At 39.3% G+C, this 21,055-nt stretch overlaps 1 protein-coding gene across 2 annotated transcripts in view; it reads right to left on the bottom strand.

Moving 5' to 3' along the window:
- Positions 1 to 21,055, bottom strand: part of ARHGAP24 (Rho GTPase activating protein 24) — a 367,683-nt gene that overhangs the window by 336,336 nt on the left and 10,292 nt on the right. The window contains exon 1 of one of the 2 annotated variants that reach the window (XM_075066122.1): positions 20,641 to 20,766. The exons of the other annotated variant lie outside the window; for it this stretch is intronic. The gene's annotated coding sequence lies outside the window, so the exon portion shown is untranslated. Of the gene's footprint in view, positions 1 to 20,640; positions 20,767 to 21,055 lie in introns of those variants that run through there. 2 annotated transcript variants of the gene reach the window in all.

The raw sequence follows: 21,055 nt of genomic DNA, 5'->3' as shown, positions 1-21,055 counted from the left end.
CGGGTTGAAAGCTAGGGAAGTGGAGGTCAGCAAGCCGCACTCCACCGTTCCAACGACCGACACGGGAGGTAAGAAGGAACTGAGGAGCGGCCGGGTCGGCAGGGGCATATATACGGTGCCACAAAGGCGCCACGCCAGGGGGCGCCTGCCGACCCGCCGGGTGTTGCTAGGGGAAAATTCTTCCGACGAACGTGCACGCGGCGCGCGCACACCTACTTGGAATGAATATGAGCAAGCACTCGAAGAAGAAGCAAGGAAATCTAAATTACTGGAAGTAAAGGGCAACCACAGTCTCTAATTAAATTGGTTTTGAATAGCGAAATGAATAGTCTTTAAAAAAAAACAACAAAATCCACATAAGACCAAAAAATAAGCTTTGCTAGTGAAGTTAGCACAGATAAATTATTCTGCAAGATATAACCTGAGGAAAGATAGAGAAAAGCAGCTGGCAGACAAACCAGAATGATTGACTCCACAGACTAATTAACTTCTGCACATATTTGTCCTCTCTCAGATAAAGCAACCGGTAATAAGTTGCAGATCTAGAGGCTGAACTGGGAAGTTGAGCAGCACAAATTTGAGAAATTTTGAAAGGCCTCTTTTAGTAACTTAGGCTCCTAAAAAAAGGACTTTGGTGCTTATTATCCTAAGTCTCATTGAAAGTCAATGGGACTCGGCACCTAAGACACTTAGGTCCGTTCCTGCAAAGTCACCAGGGGCTGAGAGTGCTCTCTGCAAAGACATATACATGATTCAGGAGGAGATCCTTCAGAGTGGTGGTCAACCTAATATATTATCAGTCTATGTGAAAAGAATATTCTTTTCATTAGCAGATGTTAGGTAAAACCTGCATACCTCACAGTGCTGCAGTCAATTCCCCACAGGCCAGTCGCATTTGGATGACCTGCCACTGCTGTGTTGCTTCATAGATACTCCTCTGGGTGACTCAGGAAGTAAAATAGTCAGATGATGTTGAGCTTTTGATGGCAAGGAGAGAGAACAGAAGGATTGGGAGGGGACAGATCTTCCATGATACAAAACAAAAAGGAGGAACCATATTTACTCTGAATTATAAATGAACAATAAGATGTGCAAAGAAGATACCATTTAAAATGGTTGGGTCTCTTTAAACAGACATCTGTTAACTTTTGTCTTTGGTTTACTGCCAGCTTAATATAAAAGCAATACATATGTACAAGGTAAGAGTTGCCAACAAGATCATTCGCATGCTTTTAGGGTCATTACTAGCTTGATCATGATTCCAACTCAGTCAGAAAGCTCAGTATGATACATCATTTGAATATCTCAAAGCCCCTTACAACGAGAGCTGAGACAGTTTGGAAAACTACATAGATCACATTTTGGGAAATATTTTCTATCCATTCAAACCCTTAGACTTTATTTCCATTCAAAAATTAATGCTGATGGGGAAATTGATCAACCTATTTCCATTGCATTCCTAATACCACAACCCAAGCTGCACCCTCTCTCTTGAATTCTTTACCTCATATAAATAGTGGCGTGTAGTAGGTCAGTGAAAGGGAAAAATGAAGCGAGAGAACGTAATCAGGTAAACATATATTCTAGGCTAAGGTCACTGCAAGTCAGAGAAACACAGTAAAAGGGACTGGAGCAATTGAAGTGCTGGTTGAGGTATAAATTCCAAGCACTCGAGAACAATAAAGGGCACCTAGGAAGCCAGATGGTGGTGTGTGAAGACTGATACAGTGAGGATTCAGAAGGGAAATACAGCTGTTTAAAATATAACTTTGAAAAGCCCCTGCAGAGGGCTGTGAAAGTTACTAAGGAAACACTCCAACCAGGAGCAGTGCCAGGGTTTTTGGCGCCCTAGGCAGAGGTCCTTCCGCGCTCCCGGTCGTTGGTGGCAATTCTGCAGCGGGAGGGGTCCTTCCGTGCTCCCGGTCTTCAGGGCACCTCGGCGGTGGGTCCCGGAGTAAGTGAAGGACCCGCTGCAGAATTGCTGACAATGACCCAGAGCACGGAAGGGCCCCCTGCCGCCGAATTGCCACCCTCCCAAATCCTGGTGCCCTAGTTGACCGCCTAGGTTGCCTAAATGGAAGCGCCGGCTCTGACTCCAACCAACCAGAAACCTCACAGTAAGTGCCAAATTCTTCTTCCAATGACAGTGGATTACATCTGAAGCACTGAAATACATGGATTTGCTCTCAGTTTATATTCATGTAAATGAAAGAAGAATTTGCCTATAAATCTAGAAATAAATATATTTTTGTGTTTCTATAGACTACCCCTTCACCAAGTAGTATATTACCATGTTAGCCATGCCATTAAAGTTAATGGGATTACTCAGAGTACTGTACTACTTAATAAGAAGCAGTAGATATGCTATATCACGACTTTAGTAAGGCTTTTGATACAGTCTTGCATAACCTATTCAGAAATAAACTAGGGAAACACAACTTAGATGGAGCTACGAGAAGGTGGGTACATAACTGATTGGAAAACCATTCACAGAGAGTAGTTATCAGTGATTCACAGTTAAGCTGGAAGGGCATATTGAGTGGAGTCCCAGAGGGATCAGTTTTGTTCTATATTTTCATCAATGGATTTAGATAATGGCATAGAGAGTATACTTATAAAGTATGTGGACTATACCAAACTGGGAGGGGTTGCAACTAAGTGCTTTGGAGAACAGGATTAAAATTCAAAATGATCTGGACAAACTGGAGAAATGATCTGAAATAAATAGGATGAAATTCAATATGGACAAATGCAAAGTACTCCACTTAGGAAGGAACAGTCAGCTGCACACATACAAAATGGGAAATGACTGCCTAGGAAGGAATACTGCAGAAAGGGATCTGGGGGTCATAAGGGATCATAAAGTAAATGAGAGTCAACAGCGTAACACTATTGCAAAAAAAGTAAATGTCATTCTGGGATACATTTGTAGGAGTGTTGTAAGCAAGACATGAGAAATAATTCTTCCACTCTACTCTATGCTGATTAGGCCTCAACTGGAGTATTGTGTCCAATTCTGGGCACCACATTTCAAGAAAGATGTGGACAAATTGGAGAAAGTCCAGAGAAGAGTAACCAAAATTACTGAAGACCCAGAAAACACCACCTATTAGGGAAGACTGCAAAAATTGGGTTTGTTTAGTCTGGAGAAGAGAAGACCAAGAGGGGACATGACAACAGTTTTCAAATACATAAAAGGTTGTTACAAGGAAGAGGGAGAAAAGCATTCTCCTTAACCTGTGAGGATAGAACAAGAAGCAGTGGGCTTAAATTGCAACAAGGTTGGTTCAGATTGGACATTTGAAAAAACTTCCTAACAGTCAAGCTGGTTAAGTGAATAAATTGCCTAGAGAGGTTGTGGAATCTCCATCATTGGAGATTTTTAAGAGTAGATTAAACAAACACCTGCCAGGAATGGTCTAGATAATACTTAGTCCTGCCATCAGTGCAGGGGACTGGACTAGATGACCTCTCAAGGTCTCTTCCAATTCTATGATTCTATGAGTACAAAGTGGCAGAATCTAGACTTTCAGCCAATTACAATTTATTTTAGATTAAGGAAAACAAGACAAATTAAAGTAAAATCTCCAGAAGCGAGAGAACACTGTGGGTGTCTCCTCTGTGACAGGCCACAACAACTCAGAACAAAATGGCTTCCTCATCTTGCACACATGAGGATCTTAAAACTACAAGAATGCTGTATCCAGAAAGCAAGAGCATCACAGTTACATAAACCACAGTGACCAGATCCCTTAGGATACAATTTTCCCTATCAAAGTTTATTATTTTACGTATTTTTAAATGTCTCTCTGACAAACAAAAGGCAGCCTAGCACATATGAACCACCCTTAATAGCAAACCAGCATAAGAGCAAGATGGAAATAAAAACACTCCTCAAAAGATATGCATTTTATTTTCCACATTTCCAAGGGGTTGTTCTATAACAAACTGCTTTCTTAAAATTAAAAGATTTGTTTCCTGACATTCCATGCGTCTGACAAAGTGGGTATTCACCCACAAAAGCTTATGCTCCAATACTTCTGTTGATCTATAAGGTGCCACAGGACTCACTGTTGCTTTCTCCTGACATTGTCCGTTCAGCATGTTTGAGTGGACAGGATCTTACTTTAATCCGCCAGTCTCCAGAATCTCTTTGTACTGATATGGTTTGTTGACTATAACACCGACACCCCCTTGCTCAAATTGATCAATTCATTTAAGTCTGTACAGCAAAAACAGGACAGTTAATCTTTACATTCTTCATTCCTCCTTAATCTGAAGCAATGCCATGCTGCACAGATGCTATTCGGGCAGTTATATCCCCAGTGTATTAGCGATTCAGCATGTGAAGAATATCTCTGTTAAAATAAATAAATTAAGCTTTCTTTAACGTTTTATCTGATTAACCAAAGCATTTCATGAGTATCTCAGTGGTTATACAACCAAGGATGCTGTTTGATAATGCCAGTTTCAGCAATTCATCTTGCTGTTTATAGCCTGTCTGCCTGTTCTGTCATAGAAGCTTATTCAGAACCCAGACAGTCTCACAAAGCTCAGCACTAGAAATTTTAAGAAACATCAGAGTTCACCTCCCATAGTTTTTATTCTTTTGCCCTCAAATGGTGTGTTTTACACCGCATATGTGCTCTCCAGTACTCAGGAAAGACAGCAGTTTCCTCCTATGTAATTTATAACTGAAATTCTGACAAATGCTCCTTACTCAATTTTATGAACTTGACAGGAGCAAAAAGCAGCAGGTATGAGGACGAGGGTGGTGGAGGTGGGTTAGCCCCAACTCTGAGGCATGCTCCACCCTGTAAGCCCTTCTGCAGGTGCTCTGTGGGGGATTGGACACTGCAAGCCAGCCTTACTGCATCTCATTTCAACCCTCCTCGCACTGTGAAATGGAGATGATAAATATTGCTCACTTTTATAAAGCACATTGAGATCTACGGAACAAAGATAAATTTTAGTATTAGGAAAACCTCTAGTTCAGGGAAGCACTCATGCACATACTTCAATGAGTTTTAAATACATGCTTAAGTGCTTTCCTGAATTGGGAGTGTTTCCCTAACTCAGGAATACATAATTATTAGTTAAAATCTACCATCCATAGAACATCTCTTGCCCCTTTTACCCAACAGCCTCCAAACACTGGACAGCCCTTACTCAATTTTATGAACTTGAGAGGAGCAAAAAGCAGCAGGTACCACAAGGAGGGTTGTGGAGGTGGGTTAGCCCCACCCAATAATTAAGCCCCACCCCATAATTAACCCTCACTGTCCCTGAGGTAGGCAAGCATTATACCAGTTGTACAACTTCATACACTGAGGCACATAAAATGTAATACAAACTCCTAAAGTAAGTACATGACTGAGTCAGGAGCAGAACCTAGAATTCTCAACTCCCAGATCCATTCAACAACCCTTTCGTTTGGAAGCATTCACTAAGATAGGATTACTTTCTAAACATTATATTCATGTTGGTATCTAGACAGATCAATTCAAGTTCTTATTACCATACATCCTCAGGATATGGTACTTTCAAAAGATGTTTTCTCCTTTGTATGCATTTTCTTTTCTTCTTTCAACCAACCATCTGTGTGCACTGAAAATTTTTAATTCAAAATTGTAAATTCATTCTACAGCTGTGGTTCTTGCTGTCCTATTCAGAGTCACAGTAGCATTCTGGAGCTGTTTTTGACTGAGCAATGACAGTTCTATTCATTGGACTAGCTTGTGTGTCTAATGTGGTCTAGTATGACAAACCCTTTCCAGGCCAGCCTTTAAGCCTTGGATCTTCAAACCAACTAGTTAGCAAACTGTACTGGCATCCCGAATAGAAACAAGCCTTTACTAGCAGTAATTTGAAAGTGATTGAATGTCATTCATATAACTCACTTAAAATTAGTCATAAAGCTTCTCAGTTCTTTGTACAGAGAACAAGTGGCTACTGTCTGACAGAGAGGCATGTTTAGCACTCATCATTACAAAGATAATTTAGTCCTCAAAAAAAGTGCAAGACTGATGATAATGAGGACGAAGTTCTGCATGGAGTCACAAGACAAATGCAGCATAGGCAGTGGCAATGCAAACATATGCACTTGACAGTGCAGTCTTGGTGCAGCAAGCTCCTGCCTTCTCCTTACAACACAAATCTTTTGCCAACTTCATCAGCATTAACTTGACCTTAACATGCTGCAATTCATTAAATATGCAATTTTCTAAATATACAGTTGTTCTGTACGGGTGGAGAAAAAAATAGAGCGCGCTCTAATACAACAAACCTATTCAAGGCTATCCTTTAAGCCTCAGATCTTCAAAGCAGCTAGGTAGCAAGCTGTGCTGGTGCCCTAAATATAGACAACACTTTAATATACAAATACACACACTTTATTAATGTATCTAGTGGAGAGAGATAGAAAAAATATATATGACAATATGCTATGGTATAAAGGTTTTATCAGCATGAGTTTGGGATGGATGTGTTACTTGTGAGTGGTGAGGTCACAGGTAACATTATTCAAGTCCCCTTAAAAATAAAAAGGGGGTAAATAGGCAGGGGCTACTCTGGCCAATGGTCTCTTATAAGTTCCCCTGAGATATTGTGCCTTTCTTCTCCAGCAATACCACTTCTTTGAAATTATTAAGTAATTAATGAAATTTTTGTATTTACTGACTGTTATGTAGAAGAAAGGTAGATATTCACATTACTAGTCTTAAAAAAAAAAAAAAGTGATCTTCGCTTACTAGCCTGAGAGGAGAACTTCTACTGCCAGCAAAATAAAGAAACAAATGTTAGTTTCTACACAATACAGTGTCTGAATATGGGAGAGTATGTTTCACTCAAAGCAGAGCAGAGTCTAAACAGCATAAAAGAACCCACAATACAAAAGATTTCAAATCCATGACCAACATGCAGCATTGCTTCATAATGAATAAATCTTATCAGACATACTACAGGGAAATAAGTGAAACTAAGTCAAATTAGGGGTTAGTGTCCAGTGGGTTCTACAATGACTGGCATTAGGTCTGATTTTTATTTAACATCTACACTGATCATCTCCAAGAGAAAATAAAACAGGTTAGTGACATTTTCTGATTAGGAAGAGCACAAATACTAATATCAGTGCAGATGGAGAAATAATAGAAGGAAATTAAGAAACATGAACAGGCTGTAGAATAGTCTCCAAAGGGGAGTGGTAGAAACTTCATTTGGTTGGGGTATTAAAAAACTAGACTGAAAAAAAAACGCCGACAAAAAAATATTCAATAGGTAATACTCATGCAAGTTCTTCAGAGCAATGCGTGTATGTGCAACATTCAGCACAATGGATTTTTCAAGCTCAGTTGATGTTTCCAGGCACTGCACTGATAAGAAATAAGTAATCTTCCTGCCTAATACATCGTCTCCACTTCTGATGGCTGTGATTCCATCAACTCAGCTCTTTTCACAAGCACCACACTACATGAAAGCTGTATGTATAAATGAAATAAGGAAAATATTGTACCATTTACATAACTAATGTCAAAGGCACAAAATTAAGATCTAATCTGATTTTCCCCAAAAGTTCCAAGTTGCTCAGATTCCAATATTCTGATCTATCACAAGGATAGAAGCCAGCCCCAAACTTTAAATTTGCATGAAACGTAACAAAGGTCAATACTGTCCAGGACTACAGCTCTACTACAGTAGTAGATAATGACCTCAAAGATTAGTGTCTCACTAGGATATTCATTTGTACAGCTTTTAAAAGAAAGATGGTTCCTGCCTCCGAAAGTTCACAACCTAGGATTTAGCCAATACAAGTGAACTGGCAGACAAACATATGGAGGACAAAGTAATAGTAGAAACAAGTTTGAGACATCTGAACACACAGTCATAGTAACTTGGCTCCAGTGAAAAGCAAAATTTTATTTGGCATCTAAACCTCTCTTTTAATTTGTGGAAGCTCTAAGTTAATAGAATCAGTGTTTAACTTCTGCTATGAATCACGGTAGTAATGGTTTCATAAGTACAATACTGTTACATCTCAGTCATATTACTGTGTTATATCTCAGTTCAGTTTCTCTGGTTCAGATTTTATTGGTCCATATTGCTATTCTTCTAAGCAACATTTTTCATTCTATTTTATTATTCATGCCCCTGGAGGCTTTGGGGTATGAATGCCATATAAATGAAAAATATTATTACTATGGGCAAAATTATATCAACTACAGAGAAGCCACAGTACATCCACAGGATCTGATCCTGATCCTCTTGCTCAAGGGACTACACTGTTTTAAATTACAGGCAATATTCAGGGAAATATGGGTTGCAGAATAAAACCCATATAGCAATAGTTTCCCTTGTAAAGATAGTGTCGAATGATACTGGTAAACCGGTATCAATTAAAGAGATGCTAAAATCAAGCTCTACTACAGTTCACCACATTTGACAACAGTAAACCTAAAAAGCAAGGAACAAGGGCCAGTAATTGTATCCAGCTATACCAGTGTCCTGCATAGTGCTCAAGTTAAGCCAGCAGACTGTCACCTTGTTCCACTTGTGGACAATTTGATTATAATACCACTATAGTTCTGATTTACCACTGCCCTAAGCTCCAGGATGGAGAAGATTCAGTGCTGCACCTCATGGCATTTTTATCTTGCAGAACAGGAGGGCTAGAAACAGGAGTTTTGTATCACTGGTGGAAGGCACCTTCTCAGGGAGGTGGGGCAGCACTTGCTTCTAAGCCTAGGAAGATCTATGAACTGAACATTTTAGGTATGGAAAAGCTGGTTTTGACAACATTAAGAAGTTTTTGTTGACCGCTGTGAGCCCACACATTTGGATTCCTGGTAACTAAGGCACTTGGGCTTTACAGGGAGAGGGACCTGAGAAATAGTCCCAACAAGGTGGGGTTTTTGTTTGTTTGGTATGCTAGTGTGATTCGAGTATAAAGGTTTAATCAGTACTCAGTTGGAATGACCTGTTGCTGCTTTTTCACTATCAGTGATATACCCATTCCAAACTCATCAATAAAGCCTTTATTCTATCCTGCCCCTCATGCATTCAAGTATTTTATGAAAAACAAATACCAGTGTTTTGCAGCATTAATAAGTATGAGTCAAGCTGTGCCTTCAAGACATTGGTTCCCCACCATCCCTTGGGGAGCTCACAGAGGATTAATCTCTCTCTAAGAAGAAATGACTAAGTTGGCTATTCCATTCTTTATAGCCTGCTCCTCCAGTATGGCCATTCCTCTCTGCCAACTGATACAGAAAAAGGGTGGAACTGTGATCCTGTCTCTCCAACCCCAGTCTGCCCCATTTGGGGCAATGAGCATCCCTGCAGTTTCACAGAAACAGCATTCCTTTTATTCTCCTGAACATAGGCATGGCAATTGTGTCTGACCCTTAGATGTGCAACCTTCATGTGGAAGATTCCTTGCACTTGACCTTCTTCCAATCAGCCAGGGAAGGTAGGGGCAAGGTTTCTTTTGTACTCTCCAACCTTGCATCTGCCCCTCCCCCCCACAAGAGCCAGTCATAATCTGGCTCTATGGAAGAGCAACAAAAATGACTCTCCTATTCTGACATCCTTTTATTCAGCTATCAAAAAACCTTAACAGGATCTATTATACTTTGCTAATGAATATATTGGCCATTATTATGAACAGCGTCTCTGTTTCAGTTGTACAAGGCCACAGCAAAATTTCCAGTAACCAAGCAAAGAAGAAGGTTATAAAGTGTTCCACTTTGAGTTAAATTACACTGAGAAGCATGTGAGGGAATTTCTAATATACATATTTAACAACCTCCCAATGTCAAAACATGTTATACTGGCCTTTAAAATATACATCCAAAATGAGAACAGAGATATTACAGAGGACCATTGAAATGGCATGGGATTTGTTTCTTTATCATTGCTGGAAAATTTCACACTTCAAGTTGCAGGATTCACTCTAAAAATGTCAAGAATTTACAGGCAGCTGGAGCACAGCAAATCGTTTGTTATGAATAATTTGATGAATTTTGCATTTTTCTGCCAACATGTCTGTCTATAGTTTATATCTTGTTCCAAAATTCATTCAACATTATTACATTACATTTTCATGAATTTGATAGGTTCTCTGGTTTGCTAGTCCTACTGTGTTGCTTAGTTGTTACTGGCTACTAATCACATGGTATCATTTCTGTTCCCTGATTGAAGGAGAGTAGCAATTAGATTTCTGTTGGGAATGTTCACAGCAGGGAACTGTTTTTGCCTTCATTGTAGGATGCCCTACACAAAAGGGGGTGCAAAGATGGGCAGTGATTTTTTTCAAAAACAAAGGGCTTTGGTTTCTCTCTTTCCCCTCCCCACATCTGAAAAAAAAAAAAAAAAGGTCTTTACACTTTACATCATTACATGTAATTTGCTCAGGTCTATAGAAAACATCTTTGTAAATGTTTTGGTTAAACTGTTTAACTAATATACAGTACTTCACAATGAGGCACAGTTGAGAAGCCTGTATTTGGATATTCACATTACAATGTCCTAGTCAGTCACAGAACAGGAACTCCAGTCCCTAGATGTTATTATGGGGCCTGAATAGTCCCTCACATCACTGCAAATCAAGGATAATTCCACTTATGTTGATCAAGTTACACCAGCATAAAATTGGTTTAAATGAGAGGAAAAAATCAGGCCACATGTAAATTAATATTAATCAATTAAAAGAGTTAGACCTATGCACTCAGTTACAATGGTTTAAATCCACTGCTGTTGATTAAACTAGTTCAGATATAGCTCAGAGTAACCAAGAAAAGAATTCAGCTTTTGTTTTCCGCCAAACGAATTCCTTAATCTATTAATGGCACCTCACATTTGGTTATGAAAAGTAAACAAACATTCCAACCAAACCTGACGTTCCATTGAGACTAGATCAAAATCATCATGGGCTGCTGTGGAGATAGTTACTGATGCTGGTAAAATCATTCCAAATGATGAGTATAAGCTACTATATTTTCAGGTTTTTAAAGTTAGAGGCATTCATGCAGCTAACACTACATGCAATTCTTGAAAATATCAGTGTCCACAGTATGAAAAAAGCAACAAAGAGTCCTGTGGCGCCTTATAGACTAACAGACGTATTGGAGCATAAGCTTTCGTGGGTGAATACCCACTTCATCTGATGCAACGTCTTCATCTTGCATCCGACGAAGTGGGTATTCACCCACAAAAGCTTATGTTCCAATACGTCTGTTAGTCTATAAGGTGTCACAGGACTCCTTGTCGTTTTTTGCAGATCCAAACTAACACGGCTACCCCTCTGATTCTTGACACAGTATGGAAGAGTTACTAATGCCATGTGTTTGAACAGTTCTTTTTTATAATGCCTTCATAAATTCCTGCAGCCTAGGAACATACCAGGACATTCTTTTGAGAGGCCAAGAATCAGTTTGCGTTGAAAACCAAAAGCTTGTACCAATTAAAAATGCTTGTACTGGAAAAGCTTCCAGTTCTGGGTAGACTAGGATGAAATGTCTAAGGATAAAAAAAAAAAAAAAATGGCACTTTGAATCAGAATATTCTGTGAGCCAGCAAGTTTCTCTACTCAATTAATAGAAGATAACCTAGATAAACACACAGAAAGATATAATTAACTGATTAGGCCAAATTCATTCCTGCTAACTTCACTGATGTAAGCAGAATTACATCAGGAATGAGTTTATTAGTATCTTGTATTTTCAGCATCTTTCAATGAAAGCAAGTAGTGCTGGTGCCTTCACAAACAACTGATAAGGAGAGAACATTGATGAGGGAATTTCTGCCTTAGTTGCCTTTGCCCAGGCAGATAGTTTTGGTTTTTTTACCTAGCTCCTTGATCCAAAAAAGAGATAACAGAGTGTTAGGATTGGATTTTTCTTCATACTTCCCAGACCATTTACCGCCTGGTACCATAATAAAACTTTGGCTACCTTCTCTTAATTGCAAAAATAACCAAAGGACGACCTATTGGGATAACACACTATGTTGTCACAAGACAGAAAGCATACCCTTATGTTCATATTATGATTAAGTACATGGATAAACATTTAGGGAATCCTAATGTGAAAGGATGATTTTGTTGTGTCAGCCTCAACTGCAATACTGAAATAGTGGGGTTTCAATTTTTTAAAGCTCTGAAGAATTGTTACATTTACTACCCACACTGGCCCTTAAAAATAACGGACAATGCTCCCAAATGCAGTAATAGTTTCAGGGTATTCCTTTACACAAGGGTATGTACACAATCCTGGTCAGGAAGCAAAGCTCCTGTCACTTTTTCTGAGCTATTCTGAAGTTAACAACGTCAAGTATTCTCCAACCCCCCTTGCTTTCTGCATATTTGCATTACCATCTGCCACTGGGGCCATGTAAGTCACCTCTTTTAGTCTAAGACTAAATATTTCAATTCTTTGTCTTACATAGCTGTGAAACAGTCTTGGTAGTGTCTAAGTTGGTGGTGTGGTGGAAAGGTTAAGCAGGGATCCAAATTAAAAACAATTTAAATATCCAGGGTCAAATTTCTGAAGACTCTCCTGAACTCTACTCTTCATATGTTAGAGTATATCTATTTGTACATGCAAAAATGTTTTCCAAATTCACGCTATTAGGTAGCATACCTAGTAACCTGCTTTTATACATATACATTTACCCAAACTTTGACAACTTGGGGGCGGTAGTGGTCAGGGGATTATGTGGGGGGAAAGGATTTATTTTGTCAATATTCTCTATGCAATTAAGGTAAACCAAATTTCAAACTGTACATGTAACTGAGAAAGCCAAACTAGGTCTCTCTGTGTACCATATTGGGTCCAAAGACCAGATCTCTAACTAGAACTACAGTAGGAAGGTATCAGGAAGTATTTTCCCCTATATAATAAATAAAATGAGGAAGACGTTGATGCCTATTGGTGTGAACAAGAAACAGAATCAAGAGTCTCAGGTTCTACTCCCACGTCTGCCACAGGCTTACCATGTGACAAAGCATTTAACCTCTGTTCCTCAATTTATCAGTGAATAAAATGGTAACGCTACTTTCCACACAGAGATGTGATAATGATTATTTAATGTTTATACGAAGCACTGAGATTCTCCAGTAAAAGATGCTACATAAGCATTTCAAAATAAAATAAATGAAATTGTCTTATTTTCACTATGCTGTTCACAAGTTACAAATAATAGTCATTGTTTTAAACAAGGCAACAAACAACAAACAGTTCTGTTTCACAACACATTTTTCATTCCACACCAAACAGCAGGAATTTGAAACACAGCCTCCCAGACCAGTGACAAAACCATCAGTCTATATAAAGAGACTGTGTCCCCCGTCCCCTTTCAAAATGTCATCCTGTACCTAAGAAACCTTCCTGACCAAAAAAATAATTGAACACCATACATTTCTGTATAACATTTTAAATTTAGATGAAATGGCATTTTTCAATGGAAAAGCATTGTCAAAAATTTTTCTACCATTTATAGTTTTAAAGTCACTCTACAGATCCCAGTGAAACTTTAACAAGTCGGTTAACAAAAAGAAATGGCAGCATTCTATGATGATTTCCAAAATACTTTACTGTTTCCTACCACAGTAGCTTTGAAAACTTTCAGCAAATGATGAGCTATCCAAGAAACACAGCGGAAAAATAAGAGTCACTTTTTGTGCAATTTTCAATGAATGAGCCTCAGATTCAAAATGTTTAATATCAGTTTCCATAAAAGCACCCAAATTCAAAACTGGAAGAGTCATTCAAACATCCCGGCTTCTAGACATATTCAAGCGGAGAAGCTGGCTAGAAGCCTAACTGACCCATTTAGGTGTATGATTTCCTGCTGGCCCTCCTCTCCCAATAACATGGATCTGTGCTCCTGCCATCATAAAAATTTAGAGCTGAATGGGACTTCAAGAGGTCATTTAGTCCATTCCCTGCACTGAGGCAGGATTAAGTATACTTACATCATCCCAGTAGTTCAACTAAAACTACAATGCAATGTCATGGGATGCTTCCAGATACAGTACATACAATGATGTACCCAGAACAAGAAGTGCCTGATCTTCCATTGTCTTGTGCCTTCTACAGTCATTTACACCTGCAAAAGTGAGTGTAAATCTCTACCAAACCAAAAGTTCTCCACTCACACTGGTGGTAAAACTTTACACTCATTTTCACAGGCGTACATAACTACACAAGGTATACAGAAGTGCAGAATCAGGTCTCAGGAAATTGCTGTGAGCCAAGAAGAAGTTTGAGCAGAATTGTGCTATAGAGCAAAAAGCACAACTTGGTTTACTACATGCTGCATAACCAGATGATTGTCTATTTGATGCCAAAATATATAGATTCATAGATTTCAAGGCCAGAAGGGACCATTGTGATCATCCAGTCTGACGTCATGTATAACATGGGCAATAATATAAATACATTCCCCAACAATACATTAAAAGAGCACTGCAAAAGTCAAGAATTCACAGGAAATGCCCTAAAATAAGGTTGCCTGAGCAACTTTAATTCTGCCCACTGTACAGAGTTCACTTGACCCCCTTGTGTATATGCCGTATGATACTGTCTTTGATTACATGATCACACACTGTCGCCCACACCCAAACCCTTCCTTTACTCATTGCATGTGATGGACAGTACTCCAGGAATGAATCAAGGTTATGCAGTGTGGATAGTGTGAGTGAAATAAGACCTGGTCACACATTGGGCTGGAGCATGCTCAGTACAGATGGACACTTCAGAGAATTTAGCTATCAAACTCAAAAGTCTCTAGTGGACATGTGAAAACAGATATTTTTAGAGGCATATAACTTGGCAAATTTTGGGGCAATTTTCATGGGTATCCTGACTCCAGGATTCCCACTGCCAAATTTCAAAATACCTGCTTTAAAACAGGAAGGTGCTATCATTTCTCAATGAAGCAGAAGAACAGTTTTTAAATAGGCAAAGCAATATATTTTCTCTAGCTTTTCTTGTAAACAGCTGAACCATTTTAGCCGAAAGTTCCCAAAAATGTTCAGCCAGAGGCAGACATCCAGCATGAAAAATTTCAGCCTGAACAATTAAAGTTTGGGACAGGACACTTACAAGCAACAATAAACAGGATCTTATCATCAAAAGCAGCAGAGAATCCTGTGGCACCTTATAGACTAACAGACTTGCGTCTGAAGAAGTGGGTATTCACCCACGAAAGCTCACGCTCCAAAACGTCTGTTAGTCTATAAGGTGCCACAGGATTCTCTGCTGCTTTTACAGATCCAGACTAACACAGCTACCCCTCTGATACTTGAGGATCTTATCATGGAATTGTCAGGCAACCCTAAGAATAGGTGGTACTGTCAGCTTCACCTATTTTTCTCATCTCAAATAGCTGGGGTTAATGGACATAGCTGCCTCATATATCTGATTAATTTAGCATGCATTCTGTTTTTTCAGCTTGAATCCTTGCGCCACCATTGTTAGATAGTTCTTAATTTTTCCAGATGGGGTAACTAAGCAAGGTGAAAAGTGACTTGGTTGAACACCACAATGGGACTGTTTGAATTCAGGAGATTTTGGCTTGCATTCCTGAGTTCTAACGAAAGATACAATTCTGAGCTCACTTAGACCCTTGTAAATCAAAGGTAGTTTTATTGAAGTCAGTGGTGAGATCAAACCAAGGCCCCAAAGCCAGCATCTTATCTTTACACATAACACCTTTCCCTGGACAGAAAAAAGGGCAAAGTAGGTGGAGTTGATCCAATATATGCAAAGAATATTTCTATCCACATTTTACACTTGCTTTTCCATTTTGTTTAGCGCATGTTTTTAACTGTGACGCATACTGACTATAACTAAGCCACTCTTTAAGATAATTTTTCCAAAAGAACCATGATACAAGGATCCCAGATCTCAGTTACTTTACACAATAAATAAGTGATGAGTCAAGATTAATATATAATATAATGCTACTAATTCATGAGAGCATCTACACATGTAAATACATAAAAAAGTGATTATCTTGTAGGCAGACAAATACTACTGTCTTCCCCAACTTAGAGAGGACTGCATAATTCACTAACAGAGAGAGAGAGATATCAAAGACTGATTGGGGCTGGGGGAAGAGCAGGATTAAAGTAAATTGATTATCTTAGCATGGAAAGATGGAAAAGCAGAATGTACTTGTGACAATACTGATGTACATTAGCACCAGCTGGGGACATCAAAGTATAAAACCTGGCAACAATCAGCCTGGATTGACAGAGTTCAGGAACTTCCACAACTCATGTCCAAAATACCTTTGGATTATCTTCAGATGGAAGCTGCCTCTTTGCTGCAGGTGTCCATATAAAGAGTATATTATACCTTAGGGCTTTAGTATATTGTCAAAGAAAAAAAAACCAGGGCACCTTGGCCACTTTTTATCTTCAAGCTTTTAAGGGGGTAAATGTCACATTGATAACTCTCATGACTGACGTTCTCAGCCTGGTATAGAGAAAGTAGTATGGACAGTTACAGTGCGAACTTTACCTACACTCTCTCAATAGTGTGCTTCAAACCTGACCTGAAGGATTCTCTCTGGAGTGGTAAGAAGGCAGCTCTTTTAGGAGAGCCGAACTACCTCGCTGGTGCATGGTTGTGTAGTTTGGATATTCCTTTAACAGAACACTTGGCTACTGCTCCTTCTCCCCTCCCCCTCTCTTTGCAGCAAAGGAACCCATACATATTGTTAGTAAAAGCCAGGGGTGAAAGTCTATTAGACAAATCAGTTTTGTTACTCCATTTGCCTTTTCATCTCAGGTTTTATTTGATACAGAATTGAAATGAAATAGAATAAAAAAGCTCTTTTTTTCTTATTGTTAAAGATTGGAATGCAGAGGAAGTGTATATCGTGCTAGTCATTAAAGAACTAGAACTTCAAAAAGTCCAGTAACCTGAGTGGGGAAGACTGTCCATTATGAAAAAGTACATATTTAAACTGAGTATTATAGCTTTTTTTTTTTAGTTTAAGATTACGTTTAATAAGACGTGTACAGAGCACTTAGTACAATGGAGGCCTAACCCCAGACTGGGACCTCTAGGAGCGATCACAATACAAATCAACAATAACACTTCTAACAGTGTTTAGAGCTCTACTTTTAAAAAGACAGGACAAAGGAAATAAAAGTGGCTTGCCGATCTACAATATACACCAACGACAATTCACTAAGTATCAGATCTGTGTTTGAAAAGAAAATACTCAACTTTTTCCTCAAAGAGGATGAGGAAAATCTCTTTGTGTAATAAAGCAAGCTATGGCTTTCCACAAGCAAATCTGACTAAATACCAAAGGTGCCTCATTTGGGGCAATTTCAGTTACCGCATGTTTTTCAGAGACAGGAAGAGTTCTATACAGAAAGTATTATACAGATACATTTTTCTCCTACCATGCACCAAATCCTAACTAAAAAGCCATCCCCAGTAAACTCCAAAATTCTGCCTTTAGTCATACCTATACAACCCAATGACTTCAGTGGGGCTTCACAGGTGTAACTGAAGGCAGCATTTAGCTCCTCAACAACTTGTTTCTCATACTGTACTACCAAGGTGACTACAGTTTCTACAGTGTGTGTGTGTGTGTGTGTGTGCGCGCGCGCGCGCATGTGCATGCACAACCATTTTTTTTCAGAAATTTTATAGGTTAGTAGCATTCCATGGACTTGCACCGTAGTCCTACTTACTGATCAGATAGCTGTGTTGCTTAAAACGCTCTTCCAAATACTTCCAAATAGACTCCCCCTTTCAACTAGATCAAGATCTGATATTTGGAAATGACCACCAGTCAAGAAGCACAAAGCTAAGCTTCTCAGAAGAGAGACAGGAAGATATATATTTGCAACACAGTATTCTAAGGAGCCTTCCATCAGAAAGATAATAAAAAGAGGTTTGTGGCATGTCTCATGGAAGAGTTAAATGATAGGCGAAAGCTTGTAGCAAACTCGGCAAGCAAAATTTGACCTAGCCGTTTGAGAAATAATTAGCTGCTATTGACCCTCAAACTCCTTTTCTCTATCTCCATAAATGCAATCCCAATTATTCGGCTGAAAAATTGTTGGTCAACCAGTGGTTTTAGAGAATCAGTCTCTTACATTGAGCTAGATCTATTCCCTGCCATCCATGACTGACAAGAGCATCGTCTCACTAAGGTCTGTCTGCTGTGTATTCAAAATAAAATCTGAAACACCACAAATGACTTCCCTATGAAATTCTTCTGTAACAATCAATATTTATAACCCCATTATACCAGCTTCACCATGCCCTCCACGACTTTTACTTTATTGTTTTATTGTCCTGAATTCACTTGGTATTCAGTATCATAGCACAGATTGTAATTTAAATCATTAACTGGGTATTTCCACCAGGTATTTCCCCTTTAATTTCCCAATAGTTCATGGACACTTAAAGCAGCTATGAAATCTTTATTATGCAGTCAGGTAGAGACATAATAAAACAACAATAATCATAATTAATATGTCCTTGTGACTAGGGTGGCATTTTCTGTCACTCCCTAAAAGAATAAAAAACAGCAAAACTCACGATTCACAGCTTTCCTGTTCACGCTGGAAGATGAAGATATCAGAAGCAGCGTCCCAGGAGTGACACCATCAAACAGCATGCAAATGTCTGAAAGGAGTCTAAGCATTTAGGATTCTCTTTTTAGTGTTAGCAAAAGACCACCTTTGCTGAACTGATGTTCTGCACTTTTCAAATTGCCTGGTAAAGGTATCTGGAGCAGCATGTGCCTGCATTATACGGCACTGCTGCATGAAGGCTTAATCTTGTTACGTGATAAATAGTCTCGACCACATGTGCCATGTGGTGCACATTCAACTTGCTGCTCTGGTCCTTTCCTGGTGTCAACAGAGAGGCATTCTGAGTCCTGTGAGCAGCGTCCTCAGGACGAGGACAAGGAGAGAGAAGTACATGTGGGAATTCACCATGTATTAAACAAAGGAGGACTCAACAGCAGTGAGGTAATATAAGTGCTGCACTGACAGAACTCTGGCTGGCTCTCAGATTCACACAACAGTCTGCACAACCAGCCACACACCTCCTCCTCCCTGCTTATTCCCCTCACTCTAACAAAATGATTTGTCTGACAAATGCAAAGCTTAAAATGATTAACACTGGTTTCTCCCATACAAGATCCCTGCTAACCACTACAAAAGGGCAGAGTATTAAGAATTGTTATAGAAGGTGATAGCTCTTTGTAATAAGTTGGCTGTCTTTAAAGTTGAATTACTGTGAGAATCCGGCGGAAGTTGTTATGACATTCACATTCCTATCCAGTAAATTCTTCAGGGTTAGTGTTATTACCAGAAATGTCAAAGAAATTAATGATCAGCTCATTACTGTAAAGAGTACCAAAAACAGAAAGTGAGCTAATGGAGTGGTTCTCAGCCTTTCCAGCCTACTGTACCCCTTTCAGGAGTCTGATTTGTCTTGTGTACCCCACATTTCACATGACTTAACTACTTGGTTACAAAAATCAGACATAAAAATACAAAAGTGTCACAGACACGCAATTACTGAAAAATTGCTTACTTTATAATTATATATAATTATATTTTATACAATTATAAAATAAATGACTTGGAATATAAATATTGGATTTACATTTCAGTGTATAGTATACAGAGCAGTATAAACAACTCATTGTCTGTATGAAATTTTAGTTGATATTGACTTCGTTAGTGCCTTTTATGTAGCCTTTGTAAAACTAGGCAAATATCTAGATGAATGGATGTACCCGCTGGAATATCACTGCGTAACCTCTAGGGGTATGTGCACCCCTGGTTGAGAACCATTGATCTAATCTGTGAGAGAAAAATGGATTTGGTGTGGATCATTTCTTCTCTCTCAAGACAATGTTGGGTAACACTTTATATGTAGGCATGGAAGGGTTAGATTTGCTGATTTCCCCGTACACACAAAAACTGACAAAAAAAATATTTCCATTTAAAAAGATAGGCAAAGAAAGAAAAAATGCTGCTTGAGAACTTAGAGTTTGATTTAAGGATATTTACTTTGTATATTTTGACATGTAATGTTGACCATTTATATTTTAATGGTTACGAAGCTTTAACTTTTTGAATCTCAGCATCTGATATTAAATAATTACCTGACCCGTTCCATAATTTCATTGAACTTGAAAATTTAAAACTGAAAAAATGCTTTAAAATATCTGTAATCCATTGAAATTCTATAAAAAATAAAAGTCAAATTCTGCCTCCTCTATTTATACATATCAAATACACTAACCTACTCATTTGGGGTTGGATTGCCTCTCTACATCTGTCCCTGGCACATTTGCAAAGTCAGCTGTAAGATTAGGGCCCACATGTGTAAACACAATCCTACCCTACCATTTAGTTAGTTAATTAAAAATACATAATAAAGATCATTAGGTTTTACATATATCCATGGATTTCAAAAGTGAAGCCCAGGAACGTGGTGGGATGAGTCTGGGCAATATCCAGTATGCACAGCATATGCCAAGAGTGGGGGAAGGATATTACCCATTTACAGTAAAAGCTTTGTTATCCGGCATGTTGAGGGAATGGGCGGTGCCGTTAGTCAAAAATTCCAGTTAACTAAGAGATATGCTTACCAATGAGTGCAGGGCACGGGCTCTGGGAGTGAGTCTGGGCGCAGAAGGGGACTCAGGACAGGGAACTGTGGTGCAGTAGCGGTTTCGGGATGCCAGAGCCAGGCTGTGCTCACCTCAGGCAGCTCCCCGCAATCGGCAACATGTCCCTCAGCTCCTAGGCAGAAGCACAGCCAGACAGCTCTGTGCACTGCCTCTACCCACAGGCACTGCCCCCCTGCAGCTCCAATGGGCCATGGTTACCATCCAATGGCAGCTGCAGAGCCAGTACGCAGAGTGGAGTGGGGGCAGCACACTGATCCCCCATGGCCGTTCCTACACCTAGGAGCAGCAGAGACATCTTGCCGCTTCTGGGCAGCCACGCAGAGCCAGGTAGGGAGCCTGAGGGCCCCACATCAACTGAACATTTAATGGCCTC

This window comes from Chelonoidis abingdonii, chromosome 5 (genome assembly GCF_003597395.2).
Source record: "Chelonoidis abingdonii isolate Lonesome George chromosome 5, CheloAbing_2.0, whole genome shotgun sequence".
Classification (NCBI taxonomy): domain Eukaryota; kingdom Metazoa; phylum Chordata; order Testudines; family Testudinidae; genus Chelonoidis; species Chelonoidis abingdonii.
The sequence above is the reverse complement of the archived record's forward strand: the minus strand, read 5'-3'. Positions and strand labels throughout refer to the sequence as shown.